The 12,227-nt window shown below is 45.5% G+C and overlaps 1 protein-coding gene across 2 annotated transcripts in view; it reads right to left on the bottom strand.

Moving 5' to 3' along the window:
• Pou2f3 (POU class 2 homeobox 3) overlaps positions 1 to 12,227 on the bottom strand; it is a 78,214-nt gene that overhangs the window by 52,348 nt on the left and 13,639 nt on the right. The gene's annotated exons all lie outside the window — the stretch shown is intronic.

Genomic DNA, 12,227 nt, shown 5'->3' with positions numbered 1-12,227 from the left:
AGTAAATGTTATGCTGAAAAAGGAAATATGCACTTAATAGAAAAACTTTGAGGTACAGAAAATGTCTAAAGTAATAGAAAAGAGGCAACCATAACAGCATGGTTATATATTTATAGTCTTTTTTTATGCTTGTTGCTCTTCATGGACATATACCATTCTGTATAGTTTTTCACCCTGCTTGCTCTTTTTATGGTGCTGGAGACTGAACCAGGGGTCTCCACATATTAGTCAAGCACTGGACCACTGGGGTACAGCCCCAGCCCTTTTAGTTCTTTGTTTCCTTTTTTTTCTTACGGTGCTGGGGACTGAACCCAGGGCCTTATACTTGCAAAGCAAGAGCTCTACCACTGAGCCACATCTCTAGCCCCCATAGTTTTTAAATTTTGAAACAGGGTCTCACTAAGTTTCCCAGGCTGGCCTGGAACCTGTGATCCCTCTTTCCTCACCCTCCAGAGTATGGGATTACAGGTATGCACCACTATGCCTGGCTTTACCTTACTATTTCCAGGGAGCCCATCACAAATTTCTCTTAAGGAAAATGAGTATTTTTCCTGTGTTCACAAGCCTCATTTTAATTGCTATGTAATATTCTTTTATATGATTGCATGATGATTTGCTTAAATATGTATCTATTGCAGGTGGAATTGTTTCCATTTTTGGCAGTAATAAGTTTCCTATTCATATAGCTCTCCAGGGCAAGAGCTGCTGTACAAAGTTCCCCTGGGCAATGGATTATTGGCTCAATAACAGCAAGGGAAGTGGCTACTTATTAAATATAGTACACTCAGAGCCTATCACTGTGCTTTGCATGTAAGACCATTTCAAAATATATTGATTGAATGAATGAATGAATGAATGAATTTAGAACTCACAGTAGCCTCGAATAAAAGTTCCTTCACACAACATATAGTTCCCCATTTGTCCTGTTTGCTGTCTATGTTTCCTGCTGTGTTTCTTGCTGCTCATGCTCTTACTTATGCCTTCCTTGTATCCCAAGCTCTGGCCACACAAAATACTTGCTCATGTCCACACATTATCATGCCCCATGCATGGTGTCCTTGCACAAGGTCAGTTCCTTTTCCCTCTAGGTTCCAGGAGCCCTCTCTGCTGGCCACGGGGCATCACTGTATAACTCCCTATTCCTCTGTATGTTCTTCACTCCCACTAGCCTGTGAATTTCTTTGAACTGAATGGTGACATCCATTTTTTTGTGTCCTTAATGGCCACAAAGGGACCACAGTTCCTGACACAGATCCGAGGCTCAAGAGGTACCTGAGAGGTGAGAGGAAATCCTCTGGGGTTTTAATGTAAGCCTCCATTCCTCTGCTCTGTTTCAGATGATGACAGGGAAGCACAGCCCTGTCCTGTGTGCTTGTAGGCATCTCTGAGAGCAATACGGCCAGCAAGATGGGAGCAGCAGAAGATAAAGAGCCATGGGCCCCCAGAAGGAATATGCTGGGGCCCGAATTAAGCTCCAGCGGAAGCTGATGTTGAGATCAGCTAAGACAGTACATAAAATATGCGAAGGGAGGTGAAGTCAGGAAGGGCCCTCACACTCAAACATTTGTGCGTGAAGGGTAGAGTGAAGGGTAAAGTTACTTATCTCATTAAAAGAAATCCATCTGTGACACTGTCAAATTGGCCTAACAAGAAGTAACTTTTAAAGATGTGAAAAAAGAGCAAATTCATTAATTCCACAAGTATTTGCTGAGCACATGCACTGCCAGGCACTGTTTTGGCTACTGGGAATATAATGTGGGAGATGACATAAGTTCCTGGCCTCATGGAACTTCTTTTCTTGATGAGGAGACATAAAAGGAATAAGTAAACAAATCTATAACATAATTTCACGTAGAGATGATTACTCTGCAGAATGATAAGACATAGTAGGGTGGGGAGAATTCCAAAGCTGGATAAGGGGCTGGGGACGTGGCTCAGTGGTATAGCACTTGCCTAGCATGCATGAGACCTTGTTTCATTACCAGGAGATAAAAAAAAAAAAGAGAGAGAAGGATCATAAAGGTCACTCAAGGGAGGTAACATTTGCACTGAATGGAGTAGGTTCTCCACCTTTCAGAGCTCTCGCAGAAGATCAGTCCAGACAAAAGTGCTGAGATAGAAGCAGGCTTGCATGCCAAGGAGCAATGGTAGTGAGTTCAGTGTGGCTGAGGAGAAGTAGCAGGAGTGAAGTGATACAAGATCATGGTGATGACAGCAGCTCACACCCCAGGGAAGATGGGGAGTGCTTTGAGGATTTGAGCAGAGGAATAACATGGTCTGACTCAGGTCTTTGTCCAGCAGTGATTGGCAAGTGGGGGAAGGGAGGAGCAAGAGAGCAGGATGGGAGAAGAGCACAGAGGGGGCTGCAATGGCCCAGGCGAGAGAGGGCTGCAGGCAGGGAAGAAAGGTGGCAGTGAAAGCTCATTTGAGTACACTTCTGACAGTACTGATGGATGGGTCTCGAAGTACAAAGAGAAGAAGGAGTCAAGATGATTCCCAGGGTATGGGTTTTCTCAGTGGAATGAGAGGACCCAGAGAAGGTCAGGCTGGTGGTAGAAAATAAAAAGTGATGTTTTGGATATGACTGAGATCTTAATTAGCTATCCCAGTAGAGGTGGGGAAATGAGCTGGACTCAGAAGTGTTAGGTCAGGAAGTAGGAACTGGGCTATCAGCTCTCAGGTGGCGTTGAAAGTCACAGGACTGAGTGAGGTCACAAAGGAACTGGTGCCAGACAAAGACAAAAGGGTCAAGATTGGGGTGAGGAGTTGGCACATGAGTCTGGGAAATGTGAGTGCTCAAGAAGGAAGATGGGGCAAATGTAGTCTCATGAAAATAAGAGATGGTGTTTCTCAAGGGGTGATCATAAACCCATGAGGGAGACCTAGAAAAGAAAACACTGGGGAGCAAAACACCAGTTTGACGTGGAGAGATCATCAAGTTTGTTGGCAATTAAAAATCACTTACTTTCTGTGAGTGACTTGATTTCTGCAAATGCTATTAGGATGTCGTTTGTGAGAGCCAAAGTACAAAATGGAAAATGGTGAACAAGCAGAATGCAGAGATTACTTTTGAAACTCACTGGGCAACAAAATGAACTTTCTTTCACCTACGAGCTCTCTGTGGCCCTTCTCAAGAGGCCGCTTACCTGCTGTGCTCAGAACCTGATGGTGGATGGAATTTCCCTTTCTCCCCTAACTTATTCTTCCCTACGTTGCAAACTCAAATTTTCCTTATTCCTAGGGTTAACTGAATGGCTGGAATGGAGATTCTGGAGGCAGCCAGGGCCTTCCGAGAAACTGGCCTCTGGATGACCCAGGAGAGCAGAAAGTAGACACAGTCAGCCCACTGGCACTTAATAGGGCTCAACTGCCCAAAGCCGCTCCTATTCTAATTCCCCTGCAAAGCAAGTAAGCATGTCCTTGGGGACATGTTTTCCCTCATAGTGGCTGCTAGCTCTTGAGAAGGTGCTTGGACCACGTAGAGGTCTAGTTCAAGATATAGTAACACACCCAATAAAGACCTTAAGTTCATATCTGATGACGTGGCCATCTTTCCAGATCTGGCTGAGGGAAGCCGCCTCAATTCTCATTTCACTGCTACACTTATTCCTGCTCCTTTTCCTTAGTCCACTGGACTTGCTTCACCTGGCACCTCTTACCACCCAGCCCACAAGAAAGCCTCAGAGGTGGCACTTGTAATCTGTGGGCTGTGACCTGGCTCAGTCACTGCCCTGGTGCTCCAGATGAAGGTGACTGGTGAGACATTTCTCGAACACTGAGGAAGGTGCATTCCTTCCTCAGAGAAAAGAAGGGGAGCCATTATCATAATGTGCTAAATACTAGTCCATGATCACCGGAAATGGCTTCTACTCTTTAAGATGCTTTTCATTCCCTTAGGTATGGAGGAGGAGTCCGAGATGTGATGTGAGGAGTAGGGATCAAACCCATGCATGTTCTATCTATCACCCCCACCCTGTGTGACCTAGGTCAAAACAGGGATCTCCTGAAGTCTCAACCCTTTCAGTGGCAAAATTAAGTCATATTTCTGTTCCATGGTCTTCCCAACGATACAGTGAGACTTGAACAAGATAGAGCTGGTGACCATGCTTTGCCAGTTGGGAAGCACAGTACAATTGTAGAGCTGGACTCCAGGCATCCTGGGCCATTTCCCAAATAGGTGGAGTCTGGACTTATGGTAGGGATTTTGCATATGTTGTTCTCTCAGATGGAAATGTCCCTCTGTTATCCTTTTTACTAGAAAGCACCTACTTATCTTTCAAGATCCAGCTCAGATGTTACATCCTTGGTGAAGCTTTTCCAAAGCAAATTACAGGATCTGTTCCTCTGCATTTCCTCATCTCTCATTTATATCTTCTGTAGCATTCCACATACCTAGAGACAGGCCTGTGGTTTGTTTGTTTCCCTCATGAGATTGTGACCTCCCAGAGTTCAAGTTATATAGTCTTATTCATCTTGGTACCCTGAGTGCCTACCATAGTGCCTGGCACATAGTAGGTGCTGGATGACCACGTGCTTAGTTGACCTGAATTACTAAGAAATATGTTACAAAAACTAACCAGTGTTAAGCCCTAAGGAATCACATCTGTAGACACTGCAACACATCCTATTTCCAAGTCCTGGCTCCCTCAGTGACAACCTCTTCTGCCACTTGAAAAAAAACAGAGGATAGAGCACATTCATCCTAGAACACTGTTCTTAGCACTCATACTAAAGTCCAAGCTTCCAGAGGTCACACAGAGCCTCAGAGAACTTGGACAGGACAAAGGCTCAGATTTCTCAACTATCAGACACACATAATTTCCCCAGGAAATCTACTATAGCCAGTGTCTGACACAGAAAAACTAGCATTTGAATTTAATCAATAGCTTAGGCAAATAGACAGGATAGATGCTGATCAAATTTGGAAGTGATTCAAAGCAGAGAACAATACTTAAAAGTGGATGACAGAATCAGGATTAGAAAATATTCATGTAGCCTCTAATAGAAGATCAAACCAACAAGATAAAATGAAACAGGAATAAATGGAAATTGCTGCATGTTTTTTTTATAGTTAAAATATCAATGATATATATCAAAGACAGGGGAGGTTGAACTACTTAGAAATGGTTAAGATGGTAAATTTTATCTTATGCACTTTTTACCACAGGAAAAAATGTTTTCAAAGTAAACCAAAGTTTTGTTTTTATGAGGGAATTCTATTTTAACAAAGAATGTAACCTGGAAATCTGTTTTCTAATTCAGTTAAAGTAAGCACAGATATATGCCCCACTTTTAAGACCGTCTGCTATAACATGAAGTCTGACAAAGACTTTCTTTTGCAATACCAATATGCAACCTCAAACTGTACCTCAGAATAGAGGTACTCATAGCTGGTACATATGGCAATTAAAAATTCAAGTGGGTGTATTTTCAGATACTTGACCATCAAAATTGCCATGAGAATTAAATGAGGGATTAGTTTTGTTAGGTGTGATAATGACACTGTGCTTAAGAAGGAACATGTCTGTATGTCTTCAAGGTACATACGCCCACATTTAGGACTAAATGGTAAAATTTACAAAAAAAAAAAAAAAAAAAAATTCCAACAATGAGAATGGTAGAAATTTGATGGTTGTTCAGAATGGGCAGTGAATATGTGGGGGTGTGGAGGCCCATTGTATCAGTTTCTACTTTTGTGTGTGCTTGAAAATGTCCATAATAAGAAGCTGTAAAAGAAAATAAAGACACACCTATAATCTAGCACTGAGGGAGGCTGAAGCAGGAGAATTACAAGTGCAAGCACAGCCTGAGCAGCTTAGTGACTTAGTGAGACCCTGTCTCAAAGTAAAAATAAAAAAATGAAAGCACTGTGGATGTAGCTTAATGCAAAGGCCCTGGGTTCAATCCCTAGTAATGCAAGTAGATAGACAGATAGATAAATAAATAGATAGATAGAGAGGGTGGGGTGGTAATACAGCCCAGTGGTTCTTGGTTCAATCCCCAATAATGCAAAAAAAAGTTACAAATAAATGCTGCAGACAAAAATGCATGAAGCAAATATGGCAAAATGTAAGTCATTAAATCCAGATGATTACCGATAGCAGTTCATTAATCTGTTTTCTCTCTTTTCCATACAATTAAAAATTTTTCAAACAAGTTAAAAAAAAAAAAAACTCAATGAGGAAACATTTGAAAGCACCTGGCACTGTGCCTGGTACATAGTAAGCGCTGAAATAATGTTGGTGAAGTTTTCCTTCCTCCTCAAACAAATATTGGCCTGGCATTGAAGCAGGCTTAGTCTGCAGCTCCAAAGAGCCAGGACAAGGCCAATGGTGAAAGCTGTGGGGAAGCAGGCTCAGTATAAAGGAGAATTTTGTAATAAGTGGAATTGTCTCATAGTAAAACCTACAGTTTCCCATGCACAGAGCTCCCCATCCCAGGGAATAATCAAGCAGAGGTTGCTTATTTCAGAACTGTCACAGAAGTGGTCTTTTAATTAATGGGACAATTTAATAGTATCAAAGAAGAACTCTCAAGTGGCCTCTAAAATTCTCTGCGTCTCTAAAGTCTTAGGAGGCAATGAAGTTGACTGAAATGGACCAGGGCTTGTTTTTATCCTCCCCAGAGATGATTCCTGTCACAGCATCTGCAGAGAGGTGCAGAGAGGACCAAAGAACTGTCTTCACCATCTCCCTCCTTCCCTCCTGTTTATTCTGTACACAAATGAAAGATAAAGTGCACAGAGAGGAGGGGTGGGGCCCAGAGGGCTTCCGAATCTCCTACTTGGAGGTTGTGGGGGCAAATAGATGAGATCTGTTTCAAGTGGGAGGTGCTACCAACTGGAATCTCTGCAGGCCTCTTTTGGCTTTCATGAACCTCTGGGAATCTCTGGGCTACAAGGCCATCATAGCAAGAATGTAGGCAGAGGGCAAACAAGGATCCCTGGCTTGTAGACTAGGAGGAACCTCAAGGGGTCATCCAGGCAGGTTCCTGGCCTTCAGGAAGATATGGTATTATTATTTACCCCACTTTACAGATGGGGAAACTGAGTCTCAACAAGCTTACATGATTTGCACAAAGTGACAGAGCTTTTAAAGTATTGCATATTGGGAACGATCCTTAGGAGAAGACAAAAAGTCCATGTTTCCAGCTCTACTGTAGGGTGACTTCCCACTCTGGCATGACTCTCCTGTTAGTGGCTCTCAAACTTGGAGAATCTGTGAGGACCCATCCAAAGCCCAACCTAGCTCCTCCAACTCCAGTATCCCCTAGTCCCACACAGTCCCTGGGGCTGTTCTTCACCAAAGGGCCCTCAACAGTGTAACAGAACAGGGCTACAGTCAGAGAGATTTGTGTTAAATATCAGGGCAAAATTCTAGTATACAGAATTTTGGAACGGGCAATCAAAAGAGGATCCCCAAGATTCTGTGTGGAATCCCCTTGGGCCAGAATCCTCATAATACCCAATGGAATGAGGAGAAATCCAAGGATTAGTCTTCTGGAGGTGCTCGTGGTCAAGAGCAGATTCCACTTTCACTTCTCCCCCTTTTGGCACCTAATAGACACTGGATCAGCAATCACCTACTCTCCTTGACCAGGACCCCAATACCAGGAGCTGGGTGTGGGCCCCTGCAAAGGCCACCTCCTTTCCCACCTCTGAGCTAAGCCAACAGCACAGCCTCGCAGTCCTGGCTGATTTGCATAGCTTTGGCAGCACTGGGATGTGAGTTTGCCTGAGGAGCAATTCTCTGGGTGAGGGAGGTAGAAGCAAGAACCCGAACTGTTCCAGCAGGATTTTTCACTTTTGCCTGGTAAACAATGCAGAGAGCATTCGGCAAGGAGGCTTAGCCTCTCCCATTTCTGGACTGATCTCAGCACCCCTGTTCCTTAGTATAACCCCATAAGACTGCCAGTGATACTTTATGACCACTTGGCCACTTGCTGGCACTTGTTAGAATGGCAATTATTAAGGGTGCCAGGACTTTGGACTCACTCTTGAGCAGCCAGCCATGAAGCAAATGCATGGTCATTTAATCTAGTCAAAGCATTTTTTCCCAGATACTATGCCTAGCTCTTTAGGTACTTATGATTCCTCAAAGGAATTGAGCAGTGTGGCCTAATGATCAGAGTTCTGTCCAGAGAACACATAGTAAACTGAGCTCTAGGGTTATTTCCAAGGTCATTTAATACTATACTTAGAACAAGTGGCTTAACAGGCATAGCCTTCAACTTCCCTTAAATGGTAAAAAAGTTTCTATCCCCATTTTTGCTACCTTAGGAGTGAGGAGATGCCTAGGAGGAACCTGAGGTAACCCTTGAAGCCACTGGAAAAACAGAACACAGGACCCACGCTGGTTGTGTGTAGCTCTGGTTTAGGAGCGTGGGGAGGGAGGTCTGTGTAAAACAAGTATGGACAGCAGATGCGAAATCCCGTGCAAGCCTGTGTGTGCACAAGCTGTGCCCAGGGAAGACATTACTAATGGATAACAGCACCCTTTTCCTTTCCCTAAACTCAGTGTTATGTGACCACCACTGATGACCAAAATCAGCTCTCCTGAACACACCCACTACCCTAGACTGGATGAGCTCTCTGGTTCCCTCCAGACTCTGACAGCCTATGGGTTTGAGGGTTTTCATGATTCAAGTCTTCTATTTCTCTAGTCCAAGGGGGAGAAGAGCAGAACACATATGACTTTCTGCAGGGCTTCCTTGTGACACGGACTACTAAGCATCCTGATGACTGTTCTCCACATCCACATTCATGAGATCGGACCCAAAGCCTACTTTCCAGTTCCTTCTCATAGATTTCAAGCCATGTCATGGGCAATACAGGAGCTCCACTGGCCCTTTGCCGAAGAGAAGCCTGGCATCCTCCCAGCTTCCTGCAGCAGTCTGAAATAGCACTCTTTGATAAAGCAAAGGATCCTCACTACAGTCTTCTGATTTTTTTTCAGTCTTCTAATTTGTTAGGAAATAGAGTCTCCCTTTTTTCCTCCATCTGTGCCATAGATGGGGTGGACTCCCATCCGTTGTCCCTGAATTTCCTGTTGCCCATACACTGATGCTACACATTACCACAGGGACCCCAAGTAGACAGCATGGTCAGGGGACAAGAGAGCATCCTGCGCAGATGGCACCAAAACTCAGAGAAGGTCCAGGGAGTCAGGCCCCTGCCAGAGGAGTGAGTGGGACCTGAAGATCTAAATTCTCCACCAAAATCTCCATTCATATTCCCCTACCCATGGAAAAACGATAAAATTCAACTTCAAAGAATGCTAAAGAATCTGTTAAATAAGAGCTCTGTTCTGGTTTCACCCACTAAATATACCTCAGAGAAGCACCCATTTGCTGTTTTTCTATGAGAGCTTTTTCATGCTAGAGGCGCTACAGAGACTCTAGTCCTGAATCTGCCGTTTACAGGTGAGGAAATAGAATCCAGAGAAGCAAAGGAGCAGATCTCCACATGACCTCACATTATCTCCAAATGAATCCTTACATGGAGTTGCTATGAAACTCAAGGGGGTAAAATGGGATGGATTTTCCAGAACTGCAAATATCATCTACTGTTGAATCCATCCCATCACTTAGCACTGGGTCCTAGGAGGAGGTGATCTTTCCACCAGCTTCTCTCTTCTTCCTGCCCAGCCCCTACTTCCTGGGAAGTGAAGATAAGCTCGAGCATTGCCTTGGGAGGGCTCCCTATGAGGCCTGTCACAGAGCATGCATCCAACTCTGGAGTCTTGGACATGTGTGGACACAACACCATGCTGGAAGCGAGTGAATTCATGGGAAGCCTGTGCAGGAGACAGTACATACTGCCAAGTAAGGGACCCTGGATTGGCTGTTGGGTCACTGCACCCACTATGTGGACACTTGTCCTCCTGGGGCAAATGATAGCAAACAGCATTACTAACTGGCAGGCACTGTTCTGAATACTTTACAATACTGTCTAATTTGATCCTCATAGCAGCCCTATGATGCAGTACTACTATTATTCCCACGTTACAGATGGGAAAGCTGAGCAATGAGTCTTTCCATAATGACCTCAAGGCTAATGGGAGCAAGGGAGCCTTTGCAAACGTTAAAAAAAGCTTAAGGATGCAGCAATTCATATCAAGTGTCTCTCAGATACGAACTGGTGTGTGAAAAGGACCCTGCATGTTAGAACTGGAAGTATTGTTAGGGATCCTCACTTTCAAGTTTCAAGAGAGGAGGTGACCTGTCTAAGGTCACAGGTTGACAGCACAGATGAGTCCAGAATCCGTCTATCTCGCACCTCCTCAGAAAACAAGAAAAACAAAACAAACTAGAGCTGACTAGTCTGCGGTCACCAGGAGATAGGCAGTCTGAGCCCAGAACTACAACTCACTCCATGGTCCTTACCCATGAACCCAAATATCTTTAGGACCCTGAGGGGATAAACAGCCCAGGTACAGGAAATGGGACATAAAGACCCAGCTGGTTCTCCTGCCAGGTAGAAGTCTCTATACCCATCTCCAGGAGATTTGTCCAAGCATCAGCAGGTCTCCAGGGCCTGCATGAACTGGCAGGGAAGCCAGACATGTGAACCCCTTCCTTGGATAACTTTGAGCCCCAAAGCCAACATTTGCCAGCTGGCTTAACCCCTTTTGTCCATGTTTCCCTCCTCAAGAAAACCTTAATCATCCTCATTTGAATTTCAAATGACCTCTTCTCTCTCCCCTCCCCACCCCAACAGGCTTTGAGGCAGGGATATGGAAATTCACCCTGCAGTATGGAAATCATCGCCCTATGCAAATAGGGTGCTGAGACCCCATCGTCATAGCAACCGCCCAGTTTCCTCTCCTTTCCGCACCTCTCTGGGCTCCCTGGCTTAGATTTCTCATTTCTCTTCCCAGCGCAATCAGGGGTAGGGGGTAGACAAGCCCCCTGCTGGGGGCCTCGCTGGAATGGATGGACAGAAGACATGTGGGTTGTGCCTAACTGAGTTGCCTTTGAAGCTAGTTCTACCAGACCTCCTGCCTGTGCCACCTCCAGAGCAAACCTAGACCCAGTACACCCAGGCAAGGCTAACTCCTGGTTTTTTCAGGCTGAGTTAATCCAGGATGGGCTAGGCAGTGGTGGGGACATTCTGGAGACTGAGGGACACAACAAGGCCTCCAGGGTGGTGGCAGAAGAGCAAAGACCTGGGGGGCTTCAGTGGTGCCAGCGGTAGGAGATAAAAGGCGCCGTATGTAAAGCACCATGCAAACGCACACCTATTATTGTTTGAGTCAACAACAGCGCGGGTGCTTTTTGGGAGATGTCTGCAGCTCCCTTTCCCATGCTCCTGGCTTGGCAGGAAGGAGAGCCTTTCCTGCATCTCCCAGGGCTCCACTCTTACCCCAGGAGCTCCCACCAGTGGGCTCACCAGTCCCTGGAGAACCCAGAAGGGCATTTTGAACTGCTGGCCCCTAGAAGTAAAGTTCAGCCACCTTGGAGGACTCTGATCATGTTCCCACCCAGCCCCACCAGACACACAGGCTGCAGGCTCAAAGGAGAGGGAACACAGGCACAGCTTGGATGATCTCATCAGGTTCCCTCCAAGCAAGCTCAGCTCTGAATCTGCTCCTGTCCTGGCAAAGCAAGGGCCATGGGAATGGGGAGAGCAGGAAGCTGGGTTCTCTTGTGCCTTCTGCTTTTTCTCCATGGCACTGCCTAGGAGCGGGCTAACAGATAAGCCCTTTCCTAGGAAAGGGTTTAGACACAGGAGACCTACCAGCAAATGTGGTCCTGAGACTCCACCCGCCATCTCTCCTGCGCCTCCTGGATTTCTACCCCTTTCACCCCTCCCCAAAAGAAACTTTCAAAAAAACACAACCACCAGGAAAGAAGAGCAGCTGGAGGTGTGCCCAGTCCCAGGGTTTGAGGTGGGGTTTGTGCATCCATCTGTGTGTCTGTGTATGTGTGTGCACTCGGAGGGGATGGGACAGACTTTCTGCATTTCAGTTGCCTGGGTTCAGCTGCTCCTCAAGCCCCTAGGATTTACCCTAATTTGTTCGCTCATTGCTCTATAAATTCTTTTTCCACTTGCTCAGCACTTTTCCACACCAGGTGTTCATTGTTCTAATTGTTTCTTGAGGAGGAGGATAGGCCCAAGAGACCAAAAGCATTTATGCACAGCTTGGGGGCTGGAGGGCTCTGATCTGGGGTGCCTTGTGAAGGGCTAAGGCTGGGAAGCTGCAGTGGCCTAAGTCTCTGGACACGGC

The sequence above is a fragment of the Chinchilla lanigera genome, unplaced genomic scaffold (genome assembly GCF_000276665.1).
Source record: "Chinchilla lanigera isolate Chin_1 unplaced genomic scaffold, ChiLan1.0 scaffold00011, whole genome shotgun sequence".
NCBI classification, from domain to species: Eukaryota; Metazoa; Chordata; class Mammalia; order Rodentia; family Chinchillidae; genus Chinchilla; species Chinchilla lanigera.
The sequence above is the reverse complement of the archived record's forward strand: the minus strand, read 5'-3'. Positions and strand labels throughout refer to the sequence as shown.